This window comes from Vulpes lagopus, chromosome 4, assembly GCF_018345385.1.
Source record: "Vulpes lagopus strain Blue_001 chromosome 4, ASM1834538v1, whole genome shotgun sequence".
In the NCBI taxonomy this organism is placed as follows: Eukaryota; Metazoa; Chordata; class Mammalia; order Carnivora; family Canidae; genus Vulpes; species Vulpes lagopus.
Window position 1 is genome coordinate 96,054,608 of NC_054827.1, and position 25,602 is coordinate 96,080,209.

Below are 25,602 nucleotides of genomic sequence, written 5' to 3' on the forward strand. Positions count from 1 at the left end.
CTCCAGAAAGTGTTCCTGTTTTAGATTTCTTAATATATTTGATTCCCAAAAGATTCAATGAAGTGATCATTTTTATTATTGACATGCAACAGATGAGGAAATGAAGCATCAGTAGTGAGATGGAATTAAAGAGGTACCCCCAAATTCTTAGGTCTAGTAAGTGTGGCTCCAGGAAGACTATACAATGAACTAATTGGGTGTATTTACCTCCATAGTTTCAACAATGGCTATAATATAATTACAACTAAAGCAGCACTGGAGTTAAGGCATTGCCCGCCTCTCTTTGCAGAAGAAGTTAGTTGACCTATGGGAAGCCTTAGTCCAAAGATAGTGTTAGGAAAGGAAAATGCTGGTAATACCACCTCCCTGGTGGGCAGGAGTACAATAAGACAACAGTAAGACAATTGTTCCAATGGGATGTTGGAAATAGGTGGAAGTCCCTTAGGAAGGTTTTCCTTCCAGAAGAAGGCAAAATTGCATAGAGAGAAAGTTTTTGATGTTTGTTCTTCACACTGTCATTTTATTCCAGACTACAAGAGAACAAAGGTCTCTATTTACCACTACCATCTTACAATGTGACTTTAGAAGGGACTAGACATTGAGACTGAAGGAATAGAATCTAAAAATAGAATGTGTCCTTGATAGTATTGCTGAGCCATCTTTTCAGTCCTTTCCTGTTTCTCCTAGGATTGCTTGTTGCATGTGACTGAGTCCACTCCCTGTTAAGATAAATCAGATAGGTGTTGTTTCTCACAGAAAAGCATAATTGAAAAAAGTGAAATAAAGTTTATCTCCCTGAATGATGTGCTCAGAAAATGCCCAGTCCCTTCATAAATGAAGAATACATTCCAGTAGTGTAAATGTGAAAAAGAAAGCAAACATTACGTAGGAAGTTTTTTCATAGAAAATGGCAAAACTGAATAAGATGTCATTTGCTTTATCCTCTTCATACATTGTATTTATCCCTGACAGCATGAAAACCAGATCCAATTTACTACCCATGAAACAACAACATGAAGATGAAGGGCTACACATTAAGTTTGGAGAAAATGGAACCTAGAAGGAGACTCGCTCCTTGTTGGCATGGTCCATCTACCATCCCAGCTCTTGTCTGCCTAGCTAAAGATTTCATCTTGTCCTGATAAAGATTAGATTATCATTTTTTAAAAAACTTAAGTTCCTGTTAGATAACACTGTAATATTACTTTCAGGTGTACAGTTTAGTGATTCAATACTTATATACAATACCAGGTGCTGCTCATCACAACAATTACATTCCTTCATCCTCATCACCTACTTAACCCATCCACTCATCCACCTCCCCTCCGGTAGCCATCAGTTCTCTACGGTTAAGAATCTGTTTCTTGGTTTGCCTCTCTCCTTACCCCCCCATACCTGTTTTTTTTTTCTTTTTAAAAAATGTTATTTATTTATTTGAGAGAAAGATAGAGAGAGAATTGGGGAGGGGCAAAGCGAGAGGAACAAGCAGACTCTCCGCTAAACATGGAGCTCCACTTGGGGTTCGATCCCAGGACTCCTTCAGATTAAGATCGGAAGTCAGATGCTTAACTGACTGAGCCACTCAGGTGCCCCTTGTTCTGTTTCTTAAATTCCACGTATGAATGAAATTTGTCTTTTTCTGACTGACTTATTTCGCTTAGCATATACTCTCTACCTCTATCCACATGTTGCAAAGGGCAATATTTCATTTTCAGCATGTTTTAGAATAAAAAGGTTTTATTTTTTCATAGTTGAATGTGTTTCTGGTCTTTGTTGCTTAACTCATCCAGCAAATAATTTTTTTTTTGTTTCAGTTTAGACAGATGTCTCTTAGTATTTCATGTGTGATGGCAGAGGAGCTTATATTTTTCTCTCATTTGGTTTAACTCTTAGATTTCTTCCTCCCATTTGGTTGTCTAAATAAGGGGCTTTGGATCTTTTTTCTTGCTTAAGAAAAGGCTTACCAGGAAGTCATTTGTTTCAGTTGATGAAGCCTCAACTTTTGGGGAGAAACCAATACTCACAGATGTCCTCTGGGATTCATTTAATTTATTTATTGTTGCAGCATTTGGTATACCTGAATAAAACTAGCAGTGTTATAACTGAAAATCAGAAATGACAATTTATCTCTGCATGCAGGACTTTGGGTGGGCAATCTTTATCTGCAAAACTACAAAAAACTCATTAGACTCCTGAGAAATCTGACCAATTAATCAATAATTATAATACCATCTCGCAATTAGACTTGTTCTGTGAAATGGAGATATTTGGAAATTGAGTCTTTAAGATTTTATTTGCATCTTTTTTGTGTATTTGAATGTGTGTCCATGTAAGCTGTAAATGTATATATATATTTTCTCCAACTCCAGATGGTATGGCTAAAATTGACTTATAAAAGAGTTCTATTTAGTTGGTTTAAAGGTAAGGTCTTATAAGAACTGGGCACTCTGAGACTCAAATAGAAATCCAAATGTTTTACAAGTTTATGTGATCTTAGAAAATATTCAATATTAAAGCTAATTTAAGGTTGTTTTAATTAAGTAGACATGTCTTTAGAATTATCAGCATTAATTGGAAAATTTTTATTCTGCCTGTGTTTACCAAAAGGCAAAAAGTTCATGTTGTGCTCATTGTGAAATTTGTCAGAATAGAGTAGGCGGGGCAAGATGGCGGAAGAGTAGGGTCCCCAAGTCACCTGTCCCCATCAACTTACCTAGATAACTTTCAAATCATCTTGAAAACCTACAAATTTGGCCTGAGATTTAAAGAGAGAACAGCTAGAAGGCTACAGTGAGAAGAGTTCGTGCTTCTATCAAGGTAGGAAGACGGAAAAAAAATAAAAATAAAAAAGCATCCAAGGGTGAGTGACCCCTGCAAGGAGCCGGCTAAGGTCAATCGGCGAGTGCCCCCAGGACAGGAAAGCCCAGGCCCGGAGAAGCAGGAACTTTACCAATCTTCCCGGATGGAAAGGCACTCGCAGGGAACTCGGACAGGATCCCAGGAGGGGCAGTGGAGCCCCCACATTCCAGGGGTCACCAACAGATGAAGTGTGCCCCGGGGGAGAGTGCGCCACACACTGCAGGCTGAGCTTCCTAAAGGGCTGGAGCGGGCACCTGGTGGGGAACCGGGAGCAGCACAGAGGGCGGCTTAGGCGGCAGCTCCGCACGGAGGGGGCTGCACATTCCGGGAGCATGATTCCAGAGGTGGAGGCTCCGGAGCACAAGGCACCGGGGCACACAGCCCAGGATCTGGTGCTCCCCATGGGACAGGCAGAGGCCAGGAGGACACAGGAGAGCAAGGACGCTCCTGCCAGTGGGAGGCCCCGAACTGTGCAGATCAGTGACCCCTGCCCCGGGAATTCCAGGCCCCTGGGGACCGGGAGACTGCAGTAGTTGCTGCTGGAGCTGACTCTAGGGCTGGAGAGCTGGCCTCCACCACTGTTGTTGTTCCTCCTGGTGTCACCTTGTGCCTGGGACTGAGCGGGGCTGCCAGGGAACAGGGACCTCACAGGATAAACAGCTCCCACTGAACCTGGCACCTGGCAGGGGGCAGGGCAGCTTCCCCAGGTGCACACACCTAATAATCAGCACAGCAGGCCCTTCCCCAGAAGACCAGCTGGAAGGACAGGGGAAGAGCAAGTTCTTAAACAAGCAGTGCTGAAAAGCTCCAGGGGAAGTCGATGGACTTACAGTATATAGAATAAGAGGATACCCTCCTTGTTTTTTGATTTTTGTTTGTCCCTCCCCCTTTTCTTCCTCTCTTTTTCCTTCCTTTTTCCAGTACAACTTGTTTTTAGCCACTCTGCACTGAGCAAAATGACTAGAAGGAAGAACTCACCGCAAAACAAAGAATCAGAAACAGGACTCTCTCCCACAGAATTACAGAATTTGGATTACAATTTGATGTCAGAAAGCCAATTCAGAAGCACAATTATGAAGCTACTGGTGGCTCTGGAAAAAAGCATAAAGGAATCAAGAGACTTCATGACTGAGAACTTAGATCAAATCAGGCCTAAATTAAAAATCAATTAAATGCGATGCAATCTAAACTGGAGGTCCTAATGACGAGGGTTAATGGGGTACAAGAATGAGTGAGTGACATAGAAGACAAGTTGATGGCAACGAAGGAAGCTGAGGAAAAAAAGAGAAAAACAATTAAAAGATCACGAGGAAAGGTTAAGGGAAATAAATGACAGCCTCAGAAGGAAAAAAATCTACGTTTAATTGGGGTTCCAGAGGGTATTGAAAGGGACAGAGGACCAGAAAGTGTATTTGAACAAACCATAGCTGACAACTTCCCAAACTAGGGGAGGGAAACAGGCATTCAGATCCAGGAGATAGACACATCCCCCACCAAAATCAATAAAAACCGTTCAACACCCCCAACATTTCATAGTGAAACTTGCAAATTCCAAAGATAAAGAGAAAATCCTTAAAGCAGCAAGAGAAACTAAATCCCTAACCTTTATTGGGAGAAGTATTAGTTTAACACCAGACCTCTCCACAGAGACCTGGCAGGCCAAAAAGAGTTGGCAGGAGATATTCAGGATCCTAAATGAGAAGAACATGCAGCCAAGAATACTCTATCCAGCAAGACTCTCATTCATATTAGAAGGAGAGATAAAGAGCTTCTGAAGAGAGGCAGAAACTGAAAGAATATGTGACCATCAAACCAACTCTGCAAGAAATATTAAGGGGGACTCTGTAAAAGAAAGAGGAAGTCTAAGGGAACAATCCACAAAAACAGGGACTGAATAGGTATTATGATGACACTAAATTCATATCTTTCAATGGTCACTCTGAACATGAATGGGCTTAATCATCCCATCAAAAGGCACAGGGTTTCAGACTGGATAAAACAGCAAGACCTGTCTATTTACTGTCTACAAGAGACTCATTTTAGACCTAAGGACAACTGCAGCCTGAAAATAAAAGGTTGGAAAACCATTTACCATTCAAATGGTCCTCAAAAGAAAGCAGGGGTAGCCATGCTCATATCAGATAAATCAAAGTTTATCCCAAACACTGTAATAAGAGAGGAAGAGGGCCACTATATCATACTTAAAGGATATATCCAACAAGAGGACCTAACAATCATGTATATTTATGCCATGAATGTGGGAGCTGCCGAGTATATCAATCAATTTTTTTTTTTCAATCAATTTTTAATCAAGGTTAAGACATGCTTAGGTAATAATACACATATACTGGGATTTCAACAGGGCCCTTTATTTTTTTTAATAAATTAATTTTTTATTGGTGTTCAATTTATCAACATATAGAATAACACCCAGTGCTCATCCCGTCAAGTGCCCCCCTCAGTGCCCGTCACCCATTCACCCCCACCCCCCACCCTCCTCTACTTCCACCACCCCTAGTTCGTTTCCCAGAGTTAGGAGTCTTTATGTTCTGTCTCCCTTCCTGATATTTCCCACACATTTCTTCTCCCTTCCCTTATATTCCCTTTCACTATTATTTATATTCCCCAAATGAATGAGAACATACACTGTTTGTCCTTCTCCGATTGACTTACTTCACTCAGCATAATACCCTCCAGTTCCATCCACGTTGAAGCAAATGGTGGGTATTTGTCGTTTCTAATGGCTGAGTAATATTCCATTGTATACATAAACCACATCTTTTTTATCCATTCATCTTTCGATGGACACCGAGGCTCCTTCTACAGTTTGCCTATTGTGGACATTGCTGCTACAAACATCGGGGTACAGGTGTCCTGGCGTTTCATTGCATCTGAATCTTTGGGGTAAATCCCCAACAGTGCAATTGCTGGATGGCAGGGCAGGTCTATTTTTAACTCTTTGAGGATCCTCCACAGAGTTTTCCAGAGTGGCTGCACCAGTTCACATTCCCACCAACAGTGTAAGAGGGTTCCCTTTTCTCCGCATTCTCTCCAACATTTGTTGTTTCCTGAACATGGTGCTTTCTGCAATTGATAGATATTCAAAGCACAACATCTCCAAAGACACAAGAGCTTTAAATGATATTGGACCAGATGGATTTCACAGATATTTACAGAACTTTACAACCAAATGCAATTGAATACACTTTCTTCTTAAGTGTACATGGTGCTTTCTCCAGAATAGACCACATATTGGGTCACAACTCAGGTCTTAACTGACACCAAAATGGGGATTGCATATTTTCAGACCAGAACACTTTGAAACTAGGACTCAATCACAAGAAGAAATTTGTAAGGATCTCAAACACATGGAGGTTAAAGACCATCCTGCTAGAAGATGAAGTGTCAACCAGGAAATCAGAGAAGAATTAAAGAAACTAATGAGAATGAAGATACAACTGTTCAAATTCTTTGGGATACAGCAAAAGCAGACCTGAGGGGGAAATACATCGCAATACAAGCACCCATCAAAAAACTGGAATAACTCAAATACACAAGCTAACCATGCACGTAAAGGAGCTGGAGGAGGAACAGCAAATAAAACCTTCACCCAGCAGAAGAAGAGAGTTAAAAAAGATTCAAGCAGAACTCAATAAAATAGAGATCAGAAGAACTGTGGGAGAGATCAACAAAACCAGGAGTTGGTTCTTTGAAAGAATTAATAAGATAGAAAAACCATTAGCCAGCCTTATTAAAAAGAAGACAGAAAAGACTCAAATTAATAAAATCATGAATTCAAAAGGAGAGATCAACGAAAATACCAAGGAAATACAAACAATTTTAAAAACTTATTATGAGCAGCTATATGCTAATAAATTAGGCATCTAAAGAAATGGATGCATTTCTGGAAAACCACAAACTACCAAAACTGGAACAAGAAGAAATAGAAAACCTGAACAGGCCGATAACCACGAAGGAAATGAAGAAGTCATCAAAAACCTCCCAAGACACAAAATCCAGGGCCAGATGGCTTCCCAGGGGAATTCTATCAAACATTTAAAGAAGAAACAATTCTTATCTACTAAAGCTGTTCTGAAAGATAGAAAGAGGAGGAATGCTTCTAAACTTGTTCTATGAGGCCAGCATCACCTTAATTCCAAAACTAGACAAAGACCCCACCAAAAAGGAGAATTATAGACCAATATCACAGATGCAAAAATTCTCAACAAGATACTAGCCAATAGGATCCAACAATACATTAAGAAGATTATTCACCATGACCAACAGGATTTATCCCCAGAATTCAAGTCTGGTTCAACACTCATAAAGCAATCAACATGATAGATCATATCAACAAGAGGAAAAACAAGAACTCTATGATCCTCTAATTAGATGCAGATAAAGCACTTGGCAAAATACAGCATACATTCCTGATCAAAACTTTTCAGGGTATAGAGATAGAGGGAACTTTCCTCAGCATCTTAAGAGCCATCTATGAAAAGCCCACAGCAAATATCATTCTCAATGGTGAAACACTAGAAGCCTTCCCCTAAGATCAGGAACATGACAGGAATGTCCACTCTCACCACTGCTATTCAACTTTGTACTAGAAGTCCTAGCCTCAGCAATCAGGCAACAAAAAGAAATAAAAGGCATTTAATTGGCAAAGAAGAAGTCAAATTCTCCCTCTTTGCAGATGACATGGTACTGTACATATAAAACCCAAAAGCCTCCACCCCAAGATTGCTAGAACTCATATAGCAATTTGGCAGTGTGGTAGGATACAAAATAAGTGCCCAGAAATCAGTGGCATTTCTATACACTAACAATGAGACTGAAGACAGAGATATTAAGGAGTCAATCCCATTTACAATTGCACCCAATAGCTTCAGATACCTAGGAATAAACCTAACCAAAGAGGTAAAGGACCTATACCCTAAAAACTGCAGAACACTTCTGAAATAATTTGAGGAAGACACAAAGAGATGGAAAAATATCCTATGCTCATGGATTAGAAGAATTAATATTGTGAAAATGTCAATGTTACCCAGGGCAATTGACACATTTAATGCAATCCTTATCAAAATACCATGGACTTTCTTCAGAGTGTTGGAACAAATTTATTGAATAGACTAGACTGCCTTTTTCTAGTGGATAGTCTTTCCAGCTTTGTTGAATATTAGTTGACCATAAAGTTGAGGGTCCACTCTGGATTCTGTATTCTGTTCCGGTGATCTATATGTCTGTTTTTGTGCCAGTATGGTCAACTAATATTCGACAAATCAAAGTCTCCAAAAGACTATCCACTGGAAAAAATACAGTCTCTTCAATCAATGGTGCTGGGAAAATTGGACATCCACATGCAGAAAAATGAAACTAGATCATTCCCTTACACCATACACATAAACTCAACATGGATGAATGGTCTTAATGTGAGACAAGATTTCATCAAAATGCTGTAGGAGACCATAGGCAATATCCTTTTTGAACTTGGTCACAGCAACTTCTTGCAAGATACATCCATGAAGGCAAGAGAAACAAAAGCAAAAAGGAACTATTGGGTCTTTATCAAGATAAAAAGCTTCTGTATATCAAAAGAAACAGTCAAGAAAACCAAAAGACAACCAACAGAATGGGAGAAGATATTTGCAAATGCCCTATCAGATAAAGCACTAGTATCCAAGATCTAAGGAACTTATTAAACTCAACAGCAAAGAAACAAACAATCCAATCATGAAATGGGCAAAAGACATGAACAGAAATCTCACAGAGGAAGACATAGACATGGCCAATAAGCATATGAGAAAATGCTTCACATCACTGGCCATCAGGGAAATACAAATCAAAACCACAATGAGATACCACCTCACACCAGCGAGAATGGTGAAAATTCACAAGGCAGGAAACAACAAATGTTGGAGAGGATGTGGAGAAAGGGGAACCCTCTTGCACTTTTGGTGGCAATATGAACTGGTGTAGCCTTCTGGAAAACTGTGTGGAGGTTCCTTCAAAGAGTTATAAATAGATGTGTCCTATGACCCAGCAATTGCACTGCTGGGGATTAATCCCAAAGATACAGATGCAGTGAAACGCTGGGAGACCTACACACCAATGTTTATAGCAGCAATGTCTACATTAGCTGAAATGTGGAAGGAGCCTCGGTGTCCATAGAGAGATGAATGGATAAAGAAGATGTGGTCTATGTATACAATGGAATATTACTCAGCCATTAGAAAAGACAAATACCTACCATTTGCTTCAACGTGGATGAAGCTGGTGAGTATTATGCTGAGTGAAATAAGTCAATTAGATAAGGACAAAATTATATGGTCTCATTCATTTGGGGAATATAAAAATTAGTAAAAGGGAATAAAGGGGAAAGGAGAGAATATGAGTTGAAATATCAGTGAGGGTGACAAAACATGGGGGACACCTAACTCTGGGAAGCAACCAGGGGTAGTGGACGGGGAGGTGGGTGGGGGGTTGCGGTGACTAGGTGATGGGTACTGATGGGGGCACTTGGCGGGATGAGCACCGGGTGTTATGCTATATGTTCGCAAATTGAACTCCAATAAAAAAAGTTAAACAAAATTTTATCAGAATAAAAAGACATTAGAATTTTATCTAAGGCCTCATGAAGTGTTAATGGTATTCTAAGAATACACAAATTTAAATTTTATTTTATTTTAATTTTTAAAAATATATTATTTATTTGATAATGAGAGCACACAAGAGGGGGAGTAGGAAAGAGAAAAGCAAGCTCCCTGCTCATCCTGTGGGGATCTATCCTAGGAAGCTGAGACTGAGACCTGAGCTGAAGGCAGATGCTTAACTGATTGAGCTACCCAAAATTAAATTGATTAACTGATTGAGCCCCTCAAATTTAAATTTTAATAACTGTAATTAAGACTACTGTAAATTATAAGGGAAACATCTCTGCATGCAAGGGAATTGAGACCAGTTATTTAAAAAAGGAAAATGGGTTCACTGGATAGTGCAGTCGGTTGAGTCCAACTCTTCCTTTCTGTTCATGTTGCAATGTTAGAGTTGTGAGATTGAGCCCCGGGTTAGCTCTGTACTCAGCGAGAAAACTGCTTGAGATTCTCTCTGTCTCCCTCTATCCCTGCCTCCTACTGTGTGCTCTGTCTCTTGAATATATAAAAATCTAAAAAAATAAATAAAGAGTAAAAATATAGGAAAAAATCTAAATGAATGTTGAAAGGAAAGTTGTAGAAGTCCTGTAAGAAAGGAGTCTTTGAAAAGGAATTTTTGTACATGGCTGTGACTAAAATTATGGAGATCAGTGTGTAAAGTTAGGGGGTGATCAACATCTTGGGTGGAGAAGGGAGAATAAGAGAGGAAAACTAGGCAGAAATTGATCAATGATACAATATCAACAGAAACCTTAACTGATTCTCTGAAGAGATACAAAAATGGATTACCCTTTGGAACTATTTTAAATTGAAGCAAATGGCTGGACTTCTACAATGGTCCCTCAGCGGGACCATCTGAGAAGAGGGCATGACAGTGGCAAAGCAGCTGTGTTCAATCAAGATAATCCCTGATGGTATTTGACAGCTGAGAACTGTTGGTAGCATTCCTACATCTGAGAGTCTTTCACTCCTGATGGAAATTATGATCAGCACATTGTGTCATCCACCATAGGAATTACTATCCATGCAGTGCCCTGGATATCCTTAATTCAATATGTTTTTAAGATTTATTTATTTATTAATCAGAGACATAGAAAGAAGCAGAAACACAGGCAGAGGGAGAAGCAGGCTCCCTGACAGGACCCCAACATGGGACTTGATCCCGGATCCTTGGATCATGCCCTGAGCCAAAGGCAGATGCTCAACCACTGAGCCACCCAGGCATCCCCTTGACTCAGTGTTTTTAAAAAAAGTTTTTATTTAAATTACAGTTAGTGAACATACGGTGTAATATTGGTGATTCCACACTTCCATATAATGCCCAGTGCTCCTTTCAGTAAGTATATATCAACATGGGAGATAACAGGAAGGGAAAAGAGGGACTACATAAAAAAAATTATCTTGTTGGAATTAATGGGTTTTAATATCAGGAGTACACTTGCTTAAGATTGGAATTTGTGTTTTCTTCATTATAACGACAGTTTTCTCATATTATTGGTTTAAATTGTAAATAAAGATTTTTCCTTATCTTTAATCTGCCTAGAAAAACATGGATCCTATGTTTTGTCTTTAATAAGTCTTTAATTACTTAGAGTTGAATCTTCTCAACATTAAAAGAGCTAAGTTTTGTTAACTGTATAATCCTCTGTATTTGCTTTTCGAATGTCTAATTGTCACCTTGGCTAGATAATAATTTTTGTAATAATCTTTAATATTATTTAAACATGTGCTTTAAAGCCTTCTGATATGTCAAATGTTACAAAATAGAACTTCTAAATGAAGTCTTCTTGACTAATTAGGCTTGTTTATTTGGTATGTCAAATCATTTTGGAAGTATTGTCAAATAAATGATGATAAACCTGGGATGACTGAGTGGTTCAGTGGTTGAGCATCTGCCTTTGGCTCAGGTCATGATCCTGGGGTCCTGGGATATAGTGCCACATCAGGGTCCCCACAGGGAGCCTGCTTCTTCCTCTGCCTCTCTCTCTGTGTCTCCCATGAATAAATAAAATCTTTAAAAAAATGACAAACCTTCTTAGCTTATTATATGGTTAATTGCTCTATAAAATTTCCAAGGTTTTGATATGTCCTTGTCTAATGTCATCACTTATAATTTTAATTATTGAAGTGCATGTCACCAAATTTCCTTGTCAATTGCATTCTAATGACAAGTACAAGACTCAGATAACTTTAAGATTATTATGTTTTCATAGCAATGTATTTATTTGCATTATTTCAATAAGAATCTGGACTTATGACAGAATACAATAGAAAAAATTGATTATATATATCAATGGAATGTCATATTTGAGGGAGCTAGGTAGAGACTCAAGTATGACAATGCAGATTTGAGGAATTAAGTTTGCCTTTACAGAGGCAATGAAGCCCCTTGGAAAAATTGGCACTTTGCTTACAGAGTTCCCAGAAGCCTTGTATAGTGAGTAAAGAAGGTCACTTCCTGGCAGGTGCAGAAACCTCAAGATTATTTTGGGGCCCTTGAGAAGACTTCACTCAAATCTATAGGTATTGCAGGCAAAGTCTGATGACAAATATTTGGCTTGTCTTATTAGCTGTAAAAGGCTGTTAAAAGTTCAATTTGAAATTCCTTATGGAATGTTCCAGTAAAGCAGTCTAAAAACAACAACAACAACAAAAACTAACACTATACGGTTAATCAATATTCTTGCTATGCTTTTGTAAATAACTAGGCCAAGTTGTTTCCAATTTTCTCCCATTCTCTTGTCTTGGGATCATTGACAACTAAAACTGCTCTCTTTCCCTGAAAGTTGAAGCTACAAAACTTGAGGTAATCTTCAAAGAAAAATCACCAAAACAACCCATGCCTGTTCATGCCTGTTGCTGTATAGACACTGAGAAAGATTACCAGAGACATGCAGATAGTTGAACAAGTTCATTTCAACCTTTCTAATTTGGTGGACTTATCATTGGAAAATGCAGAATTTGAGATATTGATGGATGGGAACAGTTTTATGGGTCAAAGACAAGAACTGGATGTAGTAGTGACCCATCCACTATTGTCCATCGCTGAGAACACCAGAAATCAAGCTGTTTGAAATAATATTTCTAAATGAGTGGAGATAGTTTCCACTTCTCTAGCACAATTTCTGCAAGAAGTATCTACAGTGGTCATTATCCCAATGTCCTCAAGAATGAGAAATATTCAAAAGACAGTGGGAATTGAAACCAGTAACCAAAGGATTAATGGGACTAAACACAGTTGCAAACTAATAATACAACTGCAACTTTTTTATTCAGACAGTTTTGGTTTGCTTTTAAATTTCCTTGACTAGCTTCTTTTGGGGAAAGTGGATTTGAGTCTTACCCTCCCATCTTATTTGTCTGCTTCTTGAATAACCCCTTTCTTTGCTGCATATTTAACATCTTAGTGACTGTCTTTGCATATTGGGCAGAAGAAGCTGGATTTGGTTACACAGTGAATGCATAAATGACCTAAGAGCTTCTCAGTGTGTCCTGTCAGAGAGTCTTATTTTAGGCAGAGATGGAGCAGAAAATAAAACTGATTTTCTGATTTAAAAGACAAATTGAATCCCCAGGTACTTAAGGTGTGTACTGTTATTGTGAAGACATTTATCTTTAATGTTGGTTGTAGATGCAGGGAAACACCTTTTGAAGCTGAGTATGTGGAAATCTTAATTTTGTTGAGTCTTTTTTGCCTATGGAAATGGTCTCACCAACACCAGTGGCAGCAGAATTTTCACCCCAAGTGATTGCAGCCTGCGTATCGGCCGAAAAAATCCTCATTTCACTCTGAGATGATCAACTCTGCATTGCCTGAGAAAATGGTAGAGGCAAAACCTGAGGCAGTTGCTACATATGGCTGGACTCATGTCCTAGCAGACCCCTAAAGGGGCAATCTGTGATCCAAGAAGAGGTGTGTTACATTTTTAAAAGAACTACCTGATTTTTTGAGTATTGAGTTTTTAAAGTTCTTTATATATATTTTGGATATAACCCTTTATCAGATATGTCATTTGCAAATATTATCTCCCATTCTGAAGGTTGCCTTTCAGTTTTGTTGATTAATTCCTTCACTGTGCAGGAAGCTTTTTTTTATCTTGATTGAAGTCCCAATAATTCATTTTTGCTTTTGCTTTCCTTGACTCATGAGATGTATCTAATAAGACATTGCCATAGCAATGTCAAAGAGGTTGCTGCCTGTTTTCCTCTAGGATTTTGATGGTTTCTTATCTCATATTTAGATAATTCATTCATATTAAATTTATTTTTGTGTGTGGTATAAGAAAATGGTCCAGTTCCATTCTTTTACATATTGCTGTCCAGTTTAAAAAATAGGCAGAGGACATTTATAGACCTTTCTTCCAAAGACATACACATGGATGATAGACACATAAAAAGATGCTCACCATCACTCATCATCAAGGAAATACAAATCAAAACTACAATGAGATATCACCTCATACATGTCAGAATGGCTAAAATTAACCACACAAGAAACAACAGGTGTTAGAACATAGAGAAAGGGGAACCCTCTTGTACTGTTGGGAATGCAAACTGGCACAGTCACTGTGGAAAACACTATGGAGATTCCTCAAAAAGTTAAAAATAGTGCTACCCTACGACTCAGCGATTGCACTGCTGAATATTTATCTAAAGGATACAAAAATACTCATTTGAAGGGGCACATGCACCCTGTTTATAGCAGTATTATCAACAATAGGGAAATTAGGGAAAGAGCCCAAATGTTGATCAACCAATGAGAGGATAAAGAAGTTATGGTATGTGTGTTTGTGTGTGTGTATGTGTGTGTGTGTGTGTATGTTTTACTGAGCCATAAAAGAACAAAATCTTGTCATTTACAATGATGTGCTAGAGAGTATTATGCTAAGTGAATTAAGTCAGAGAAAGACAAATACTATATTATTTTACTCATATGTGGAATTTGAGAAAGAAAATAGATTAACATGGCAGTGGGGGAAGAGAAGCAAACCACAAAAGAGACTCAACTATAGAGAAGTTAGGGTTATTGGAGGGGAAGTGGGCAGGGGGAAGGGTTAAAGGAGTGATGGGCATTAAGGAAGGCACTTGTGATGAGCCCTGGGTGTTGTATGTAATTGATGAGTCACTAAATTCTACACCTGAAACTAATATTTTACTGTATGTTAACTAACTAGAATTGAAAAAGAAACTTGGAAAAAATATTTTAAAAATAAAAGAACTACTTTAGTTTTCCAATTTATATAAACATAATTTATGAGAATTGTAGGAATGGGCATTAAAGGTTGTATGATAATGTGGAAGCAACATAAAATTGATAAGCTAAATTTATTGAAATGGGCCCACTTAGAGTTTGTGTATTTAATGTTGCCAATTGGGTAGTGGTGAAGGGCACTATCAGTTTATTGGGCTTATTGGCTGAGACATTATTAAGTTATGGCTCACTGAGAGTGAAATAGAAATGTCCAATTTCCCTTGGTTTAATACAGAGCAAGAGATTTAAAATTTAGGGAGACATATAATAGTACTTCAGAAATATATTTGAGAGTAGAACCCCAGAATTTGTAATAAGCTTTGTGATTTCTCTTCTCTTGAGACCAGACATTACGGTGGGAACCACAACCACTCATGTGGAAAATCTAAATATCCAGGAATAATTAGATCCCAAGGTGGCAATGGCCAATGACCTCACTCAACTGGCATAAGCAAGTTTGATATAATTACTATAATGGACAGTGGAGACAAAGCCACAATCAGAATAGTCTGTCACAGGGGCACCTGAGTGACTCGGTTAAATGTCTGACTAGATTGCAGCTTAGATTGTGATCTCAGGGTTGTGGGATTGAGTCCTGTGAGCTCCATGCTCAGCACAGTCTGAGATTCTATCTCTCCCTCTCTCCATGCCCCTCTCCCTGCTTGCTTGCTCTCAAAAATTGGGTTAAGGGAATGTTTTAAAAAGTCTGTCACATGGGCACTGAGGGGGGCACTTGACGGGATGAGCACTGGGTGTTGTTCAGTATGTTGGCAAATTGAACACCAATAAATACATTTATTATACAAAAATAAAAATAAAAAGTCTGTCACAGTCCTAGGGCATTGGCTGATTATCATAGTATTCTTAGAAGTGAAAGAAAGACTACTAAATTATTAGTTAATCTGTATAAACAGAAAATTTCTAGATCAAGGGAATGAATGTCTAATGTGAATCATAAAAATAGAGTCACAGCCCATCAACCAGTTCCATGACTTTAGCCAGTTTAGAAACATAGAACCATTCAAATGTAGGGGAGACCAGTCTCCTTGAGAGAGGACAATATTACATTACTGTTAAAATATTTCCCAGCTTTTCTCAAGGGGGCATACAGCCTTTGATAGGAAATCTGTGCATTGGGGGAACTGATACAATCAGACATTTTGGGGACTGCTTAGACACTGGCTCTGAACTGACATTGTTTCCAGGAGACAAAAAAATCACAATAACCTTATATTAAGAGGAAGTCCTTATGGAGGACAGATGATGGATTTTAACTGAGTACTGTTTCACAGTTGGTCCAGAAGTTTCTTGAACCCATCCTGTGGTTATTTCCCACAAGTAAAATGTATAGTTGGAATAGAAATATTTAACAGCTGTCAGAATCCCCTCCTTGGTTTCCTAAATTGTCAAGTGAGGGCTTTATGGTGAAAAGGCCATAAGAAAGTCATTTGTACTGCCTCTGCCTGGTAAAATAGTAAATCAAAACTAATATTGAATTCCTAGAATTGCAGAATTTCATGCCACGATCAAGAACTTAAAAGATGAAATACTGGTGATTCCCACACATCCCTCAAAACTCTTCTATTTGGCCTGGGCAGAGGCTAGATGGCTCTTGGATAATAACAACAGGTTAGGGAAATTTGGACCAATGACGATGCTAATTGTAGTTGCTGTAACACTTGTATTATTGTTTGAGCAAATTCACACATTCCCTGGCATTTGATAAGCAGTTACTGATCTGGCAAATGCCTTTTTCCTAATACCTATCTGCGTGGCCCACCAAAAGCAGTTTCCTTTCAGATGCCAATGTCAGCAATATACCTTCACTATCTTTTACTTATTTTTTCTTTTTTTAATGTAGAAAATGGTTTATTTTTTAGATGAGATATTCCAGGTGCTTTTGTAAGAACTTAACTCAGTTATTCTATACAGAACATACAATCATCTCAACATACAAGTTACTACACTTTGTGTACTCTTTTGGGCACACCTGGATGGCTCAGTGATTGAGCTTCTGCCTTTGGCTCAGGTCGTGATCCTAGAGTCCGGGGATTGAGTCACACATCGGTCTCCCCTCAAGGAGCCTTATTTTCCCTCTGCCTATGTCTCTGCCTCTCTCTCTCTGTGCCTCTTGTGAATAAATAAATAAAATCTTAAAAAATAAAAAAAGTTTGGAGACTCAAAACAGGGTCAAATGCCTGAGATAAAAACGCTCAGTTCAGGCTGGGTGAACATAGAGTGCAAACAGAAACTAGGGAGACAAGAGTGATTGATTGATTGCTTTTCTGTGAGGAGTCACTGAAGAGTTGTGTGGCACAAATTTTCAGCTCTGGGGCTGGAGACTGGGGCACAGTTTCAACCTCTAAAGCCATCTAGAAGCCTTCAGGAAACAAAACCCACATAGAGTAATCTGAAGCCACTTAAAACGAATCTGGCTCCTTGGCAAGAGGGATGCGATTTCACTAGGGCAAAGACACCTGAGAATCAGGTCAACAGGCCTTTCCCCCAGAAGACCATCTGGGTAATACCAAATTTACCTATTGCATAGAACTGTAAAATTCCAGTGTTAGGGGAAAATAGTGTGTAGAATTTGTTTTTTTTCCCTCATGATTCTTCAATCTTTCAGTTAATTTTTTTTCTTTTTTAAATTACTTTTCAAATAGTTTCTTATTTTAACAACTTTTTTAAAAGTCTTCTTTAAAATTTTCATTTTTTAAAATTTTATTTACGTATTCTTTACTTTTGGCTTCTTTTCATTATATTCAATTTTTACATATATATGTGTATATATATATATATACACACACATATACATTTTGTGTATATGTTTTATGTATATATGTTTTTCTTTCTATACAATTTTGGGATTTAGTTTCTTCTAAAAAAATACACCCAGGATCTAGTGCATTATTCTGTTCTGTCACTTGTTGGATTATATTATCTCTTTTTTTCCTTTTATCTTTTTTGGTTTCTAATTTCTTCTGATTTGTTTAGTGTATATGTTGCTGGGATCACAGTTGATATATTTGTATTCTGTTCCCTTGTTCAACTATTTTTTCTGTGGACAAAATGACAAGATAGAAAAAATCATTCCAGAAAACAGAGCTAGAGGCAGTACTAACTGCCACAGACTTAATCAATATGGATACAAGTAAGATGCCAAAGCTAGATTCAGAATAACAATTACAAAGATACAAGCTGGGCTTAAAATAAAGCATAAGAGACACTATAGAAACCTTTCTGGAGAAATAAAAGAACTAAAATCTAATCAGGTCAAAATAAAAAAGGTGATTATTTAGGTGCAATAAAAAATGGAGGCTCTAATTACTAGGATAAATGAGGCAGAAGGGAAATCAGTGATATAGAAGATAAAACAATGGAGAATAAAGAAAATGAGAAAAAGAGATAAACAGCTATTAGATCACTAGAGGAGGATTCAAGAGATCAGCAATACAGTAAAGCAAAACAATATTAAAATAATTGGTGCTCCAGATGAAGAGGAGAGAAGTACAGAAGGTATATTTGAGCAAAGTAGCTGAGAATGTCCAAAATTTGGAGAAGATATTAGCCAATCAAGACCAGGAAGTGGGGGGGGGGGGGCGGGGGCGGAACAAGATGGCTAGGAGTAGGGTCCCCATGTCACCTGTCCCCACCAACTTACCTAGATAACTTTCAAATCATCCTAAAAACCTATGAATTCGACCTGAGATTCAAAGAGAGAACAGCTGGAACACTACAGAGAGAAGAGTTTGTGCTTCTAACAAAGTAGGAAGGCAGGAAACAAAATAAAAAAGAATCAAATGGGGGAGGGCCCCCACAAGGAGCTAAGCTAAAGCCTGGGAGTGAGAGCCTCCAGGACAGGAGAGCCCAGTCCCAGAGAAGCAGGAACTTTAAAAATCCGCACCAGATTCTTCCCGAAAGGAAAGGTGCTTAGCAGGAAAACTGGGCAGAACCACAGGTGAAGCAGTAGAGCCTCCAGGTTCCTGGGGTCACCAACAGAGGAAGTGTGCCCCAGGGAGAGTGTGCCACAGACTGTCGGCCAAGCTCGGTAAAGAGCTGGAGCACGTGCCTGGTGGGGTCTTGGGGAGAAGCCTGTCGGTCAGTTGGAGGGTCCAAGCACAGGGGGCTGTGCCCTGCTGCCATGGGGAGCCGCAGCCCCGGGAGCTGATTTCAGCAGCACAGGCCCCGGATCCCAGGGCGCTGAGCAAACACAGCCCACTATCCTGCACTACCCCTGGGACACGTGGAAGAGGAGAGGGCACAGGACAGCGAGGACATTCCTGCCCCCAGGCACCCCTGAGCTGTGTAGGTCAACACCCCACACTCTGGAAGCATCCAGGCCAATGTGGACTGGGAACTGCCGTAGTTACTGTGGAGGCTGACTCCAGAGCTGGGAGGCTGGCCGTGGCCAGTGTTATGCTCCTCCTGGTGTCACCCTGTGCCTGGGACAGAGCTGGGCTGCCAGGGAACAGAGGCCTCACAGGATAAACAGCCCCCACTGACCTGTGCACACACCTGAGAATCAGCACAGCAGACCCTTCCCACAGAAGATTAGAGGAAGGACAGGGGAAGAACAAGTTCTTCGTGGAGAAGTGCTGGAAAGCTCCAGGGGAAGTCAAGGGATTTACAGGATAGAGAACCAGAAGATACCCCTACTTGGTTTTTTTGTTTGTTTGTTTCTTTTTATTTTTTTCTTCCTTGTTGCAATACAAACTGTTTTAGCGACTCTGCACTGAGCAAAATGACTCGAAAGAAGGACTCACCACAAAAGAAAGAACCAGAAACAGTACTCTCTGCCACAAAGATATAAAATTTGGATTACAATTCAGAAAAGCCAATTCAGAAGCACAGTTATAAAGCTACTGGTGGCTCTAGAAAAAAGCATAAAGGAATCAAGACACTTCATGATGGCAGAATTTAGATTTAATAAGGCTGAAATTAAAAATCAATTAAATAAGATGCAATCCAAACTGGAGGTCCTAACGATGAGGGTTAATGAGGTAGAAGAATGAGTGAGTGATATAGAAGACAAGTTGATGGCAAGGAAGGAAGCTGAGGAAAAAAGAGAAAAACAAAAGATCATGAGGAAAGGTTAAGGGAAATAAATGATGGCCTCAGAAGGAAAAATCTATGTTTAATTGGTGTTCCAGAGGGCGCCGAAAGGGACAGAGACCCAGAAAGTGTATTTGAACAAATGATAGCTGAGAACTTCCCTAACTTGGAGAGGGAAACAGGCATTCATCGAGGAGATAGAGAGATCCCCCCCTAAAATCAATAAAAACTGTTCAACACCCCAACATTTCATAGTGAAACTTGCAAATTCCAAAGATAAAGAGAAAATCCTTAAAGCAGCAAGAGACAAGAAATCCCTAACCTTTATGGGGAGAAGTATTAGTTAACAGCAGACCACTCAACAGAGACCTGGCAGGCCAGAAAGAGTTGGCAGGAGATATTCAGGGTCCTAAATGAGAAGAACATGCAGCCAAGAATACTTTATCCAGCAAGGCACTCATTCAGAATAGAAGGAGAGATAAAGAGCTTCCAAGATAGGCAGAAACTGAAAAAATTTGTGACCACCAAACCAGCTCTGCAAGAAATATTGAGGGAGACTCTGTAAAAGAAAGAGGAAGCCCAAAAATAACCCACAAAAACAGAGACTGAATAGGTATTATGATGACACTAAATTCATATCTTTCAATAGTAACTCTGAACGTGAATGGGCTTAATATCCCACCGAAAGGCACAGGGTTTCAGACTGGATAAAAAATAAGATCCATCTATTTGCTATCTATAAGAGACTCATTTTAGACCTAAGAACACCTCCAGCCTGAAAATGAAAGGTTAGAGAACCATTTACCATTCAAATGGTCCTCAAAAGAAAACTGAGGTAGCTATCCTCATATCAGATAAATTAAAGTTTATCCCAAAGACCATAGTAAGAGATAAAGAGGGCCACTATATCATACTTAAAGGATCTATATCCAGCAAGAGGACCTAACAATCATGAATATTTGTGCTCCTAATTTGGGAGCTGCCAAGCATATCAATCAATTAAAAACTAAAGTAAAGACATACTTAGATAATACTACACTAATACTGGGAGACTTCAACACGGCACTTTCTGCAAATGACAGATATGCCAAGCACAACATCTCCAAAGAAACAAGAGGTTTAAATGATACTGGACCAGATGGATTTCACACATATTTACACAATTTTGCATCCAAATGCAACTGAATACATGTTCTTCTCAAGTGCACATGGAACTTTCTCCAGAATAGACCACATACTGGGTCACAAATCAGGCCTCAATTTATGCCAAAAGACTGGGATTGTCCCCTGCATATTTTCAGACCAGAATGCTTTGAAACTTGAACTCAATCACAAGAAGAATTTTGGAAGGATTTCAAACACGTGGAGGTTATAAAGCATCCTGCTAAAACATATAAGGGTCAGCCAGGAAATTACAGAAGAATTAAAATTATTCCTGGAAACTAATGAGAATGAAGATACAACTGTTTAAAAACTTTAAGATACAGCAAAAGCAGTCCTGAGGGGGAAATACATCACAATACAAGCATCTCTCAAAAATTGCAAAAAACCCTCAAATATACAAGCTAAACTTGCAGCTAAAGGAATTGGAGAAAGAACAGCAAATAAAACCTACATCAAGCATAAGAAAAGAGTTAATAAAGATTCAAGCAGAACTCAATGAAATAGAGACCAGAAGAACTGTAGAACAGATCAACAAAACCAGGAGTTGGTTCTTTGAAAGAATTAATAAGATAGAAAAACCATTAGCCAGTCTTATTAAAAAGAAGAGAGAAAGGACTCAAATTAATAAAATCACAAATGAAAAAGAAGAGATCACAACCCATACCAAGGATATACAAACTATTTAAAAAAACATATTATGAGCAGCTATATGCCAATAAATTAGGCAATCTAGAAGAAATGGGCGCATTTCTGGAAAACCACAAACTACCAAAACTGGAACAGGAAGAAATAGAAAACCTGAACAGGCCGATAACCAGGGAGGAAATTGAAGTAGTCATCAAAAACCTCCCAGACAATATAAATAATAGTGAAAGGGAATAGAAGGGAAGGGAGAAGAAATGGGTAAGAAATAGCAGAAAGGGAAATTAAAACATGAGATACTCCTAACTCTGGGAAACGAACTAGGGGTGGTGGAAGGGGAGGAGGGTGGGGTTGGGGGTTACTGGCTGTTGGTCACTGAGGGGGGGCACTTGACGGGATGAGCACTGGGTGTTATTCTGTATGTTGGCAAGTTGAACACCAATAAAAAATAAATTTATTATTAAAAAAAATCCCAGGACACAAAAATCCAGGGCCAGATGGCTTCCCACAGGAATTCTATCAAACGTTTAAAGAAGAAACAATTCCTTTTCTACGAAAGTGGTTCCAAAAGATAGAAAGGGATGGAATACTCCCAAACTCATTCTATGAGGCCAGCATCACCTTAATTCCAAAACCAGACAAAGACCCCATCAAAAAGGAGAATTATAGACCATTAGCCCTGATGAACACAGTTGGAAATATTCTAAAGAAGACACTAGCTAACAGGATCCAATGGTACATTAAGAAGATTATTCACCATGACCAAGTGGGATTCACCCCTAGGATGCAAGACTGCTAAACACTTGTAAAGCAATCAATGTGATGTATCATATCAACAAGAGGAAAAACAATAACTATGTGAACCTCTCAGTAGATGCAGAGAAAGCATTTGACAAAATACAGAATCCATTCCTGATCAAAAACTCTTCAGAGTGTAGGGATAGTGGGACCATTCCTCAGCATCTTAAAAACCATCTACAAAAAGCCCACAGCAAATATCATTCTCACTGGGGAAACACTGGGAGCCTTTCCCCTAAGACCAGAAACAAGACAGGGATTTCCACTTTCACCACTGCTATTCAACATAGTTCTAGAAGTCCTAGCCTCAGCAATCAGGCAACAAAAAGAAATAAGAAAACATTCAAATTGGCAAAGAATAAGTCAAACTCTCCCTCTTTGCAGATGCCATGATACTGTACTTAGAAAACCCAAAAGACTCCACCCCAAGATGGCTAGAACTCATACAACAAATCGGCAGTGTGGCAGGATACAAAATCAATGCCCAGAAATCAGTGGCATTTCTCTACACTAACAATGAGACTGAGGACAGAGAAATTAAGGAGTCAATCCCATTTACAATTGCACCCAAAAGCATAGGATACCTAGGAACAAACCTAACCAAAGAGGTAAAGGATCCATATCCTAAAAACTACAGAACACTTCTGAAAGAAATTGAGGAAGACACAAAGAGATGGAAAAATATTCCATGCTCATAGATTGGAAAATTAATATTGTAAAATGTCAATGTTACCCAGGGAAATTTACACATTTAATGCGATCCCTATCGAAATACCATGAACTTTCTTCAGAGAGTTGGAACAAATCATCTTAAGATTTGAGTGGCATCAGAAAAGACCCCGAATAGCCAGGGATCCTGGAATCTCAAGATCGAGTCCCGTGTAGGGCTTCCGGCATGGAACCTGCTTCTCTCTCTGCCTCTCTGCCTCTCTGTCTCTCTCTCTCTTTCACTCATGAATAAATAAATAAATAAGTCATTTAAAATATTGTAATAGGAAACAATATGGGGACACCTGGGTGGCTCAGCAGTTGAGTGTCTGCCTTTGGCTCAGGGCATGATCCTGGAGTCCTGGGATCAAATCCCGCATTAGGCTTCCTACATGGAGCCTGCTTCTCCATCTGCCTTGTCTCTGCCTCTCTCTCTCTCTCTCTCTCTCTTTCTCTCTGTCTCTCATGAATACATAAATAAAATCTTAAAAAAGATAACAGTATGATATTTGCACAAATATAGACACACTGATCAAGAGAACAGAATAGAAAGCACAGAAATAACTCCACAGCTATATGGTTAATTAATATTTGGTAAAGCAGAAAGGAATATCCACACAAAAGACAGTCTCTTCAACAAATGGTGTTGAGAAAACTGGATAGTTACATGCAAAAAATAAAACTGGTCTTTATTCTTAAACCATACACAAAAATATATTCAAAATGGATTAAAGGTCAAAATGTGAGAGCTGAAACCATGAAAATCCTAGAAGAGAACACAGGCATATGTAGCAGCTTTTTCTAGATAGACTCCTGAAGCAAAAGGAACAAAAGGGAAAATTAACTATTGGGACTATCTCAAAATAAAAAAGCAAGGGAAAACAAGAAAACGAAAAGGTAACCTACAGAATGGGAGAAGGTATTTGCAAATGTTATACTCAATAAAGGGTTAGTATGTATATAAAGAACTTAAAAAATCAACACCCAAATAACAAGTAATCCTATAAAAATGGGCAGAATACATCAACAGACGTTTCTCTAAAACAGCCATCTAGATGGCAGACAGGCACATGAAAAGATGCTCATCATCACTTATCATTTGGGAAATGAAAATTAACACTAAAATGCGATATTACTTTATGCCCTTCAGAATGGCTAAAATCAACATCTTAAGTAGCAACAGGTGCTGATAAGAATGTTGAGAAAGAGGAAACTTCTTACACTGTTGGTAGGAATGCAAACTGGTGTAGCCACTGTGAAGAACAGTATGGAGTTTCTTCAAGAAGTTAAAAATAGAACTATCCTAAGATCCAGGAATTACTGGAAATACTACTTATCCAAATACATAAACTCTAATTCAAGTGGATACGTGCATCCTTATGTTTATAACAGCATTATTTACCATAGCTAAGATATGGAAACGGCCCAACTATTCATCATCTGATGAATGGATAAAGGAGACATTATATATAATATTTTTCAGCCATTAAAACGAATGAAATCTTTGCATTTGCAATGTTACGAATGGAGCTAAAGACTATAATGTTAAGCAAAATAAATTAGTCAGAGAAGGACAAAATAAATGAGAAAGGGAAAAGATATATATAGAGAGAAACCAAGAAAGAGACTCTTAACTGTAGAGAACAAATTGATAGTTACAGAGGAGAGGTGGGTGAAATAGGTGAAAGGGATTAGGGATTAAGGGGTACACATGTCATGATGAGCACTGGGTGATATGGAGTTGTTGAATAAGTATATTGTGCACCTGAAACTATTGGCTTCAAGGCATCATTAATTGGTGGAGTAAGGACAGAAGAAGCATGGTATTACAGCTTTGCAGTTTCAATGTCTGTGGTAATGGTATCAGGTGTTCCACTGAACTTTCTGAGTGGTTCACACAGAAGCTGGCATAAATTTGCCCATTTGCAATATGTTGTGAGCATTTCCATGAAGTTTTTTTCCCATCAAGTTGTACAATTTCAGCTTGGGCCACTTGGGAAACATACTTTTTTAGTTTTAGTTTCTCCAACTCAGAATGGAAAATATTAGGCATATTAATTTGGATACTTGTAATTAGATATTGATGACACTAGAATAATTTGAGATTTTTCAAATGAAGGCAAAATGTGTAATATTGAACCTATAAGTGTACATTAGAATTATCCACTGAAGCATAGTTTTTTCTCTCTATGGTCAGCATCTTTTCTGTCAGAGAGGATCAAAGTCAAATGAGTTTGTTTGCAAAATACATCTGATCTTACTAAACTTTGCCTGATGATTTACCTAAGACAGTAGTAATAATAATGATTGGCTACATAGGTCTTTTGGGTTTGATGCTGGAATTTTTCTTAAGCAATCTCAGATTAGATTTTCAAAAAACTCTTTAGGGTAAGATTTTAAGCCTGGTTATTACCACCCACCACATTTTGCTGGCAATGCCTATAGAGCTGAGCAAATTCCTCTTTCTTGAGTTCC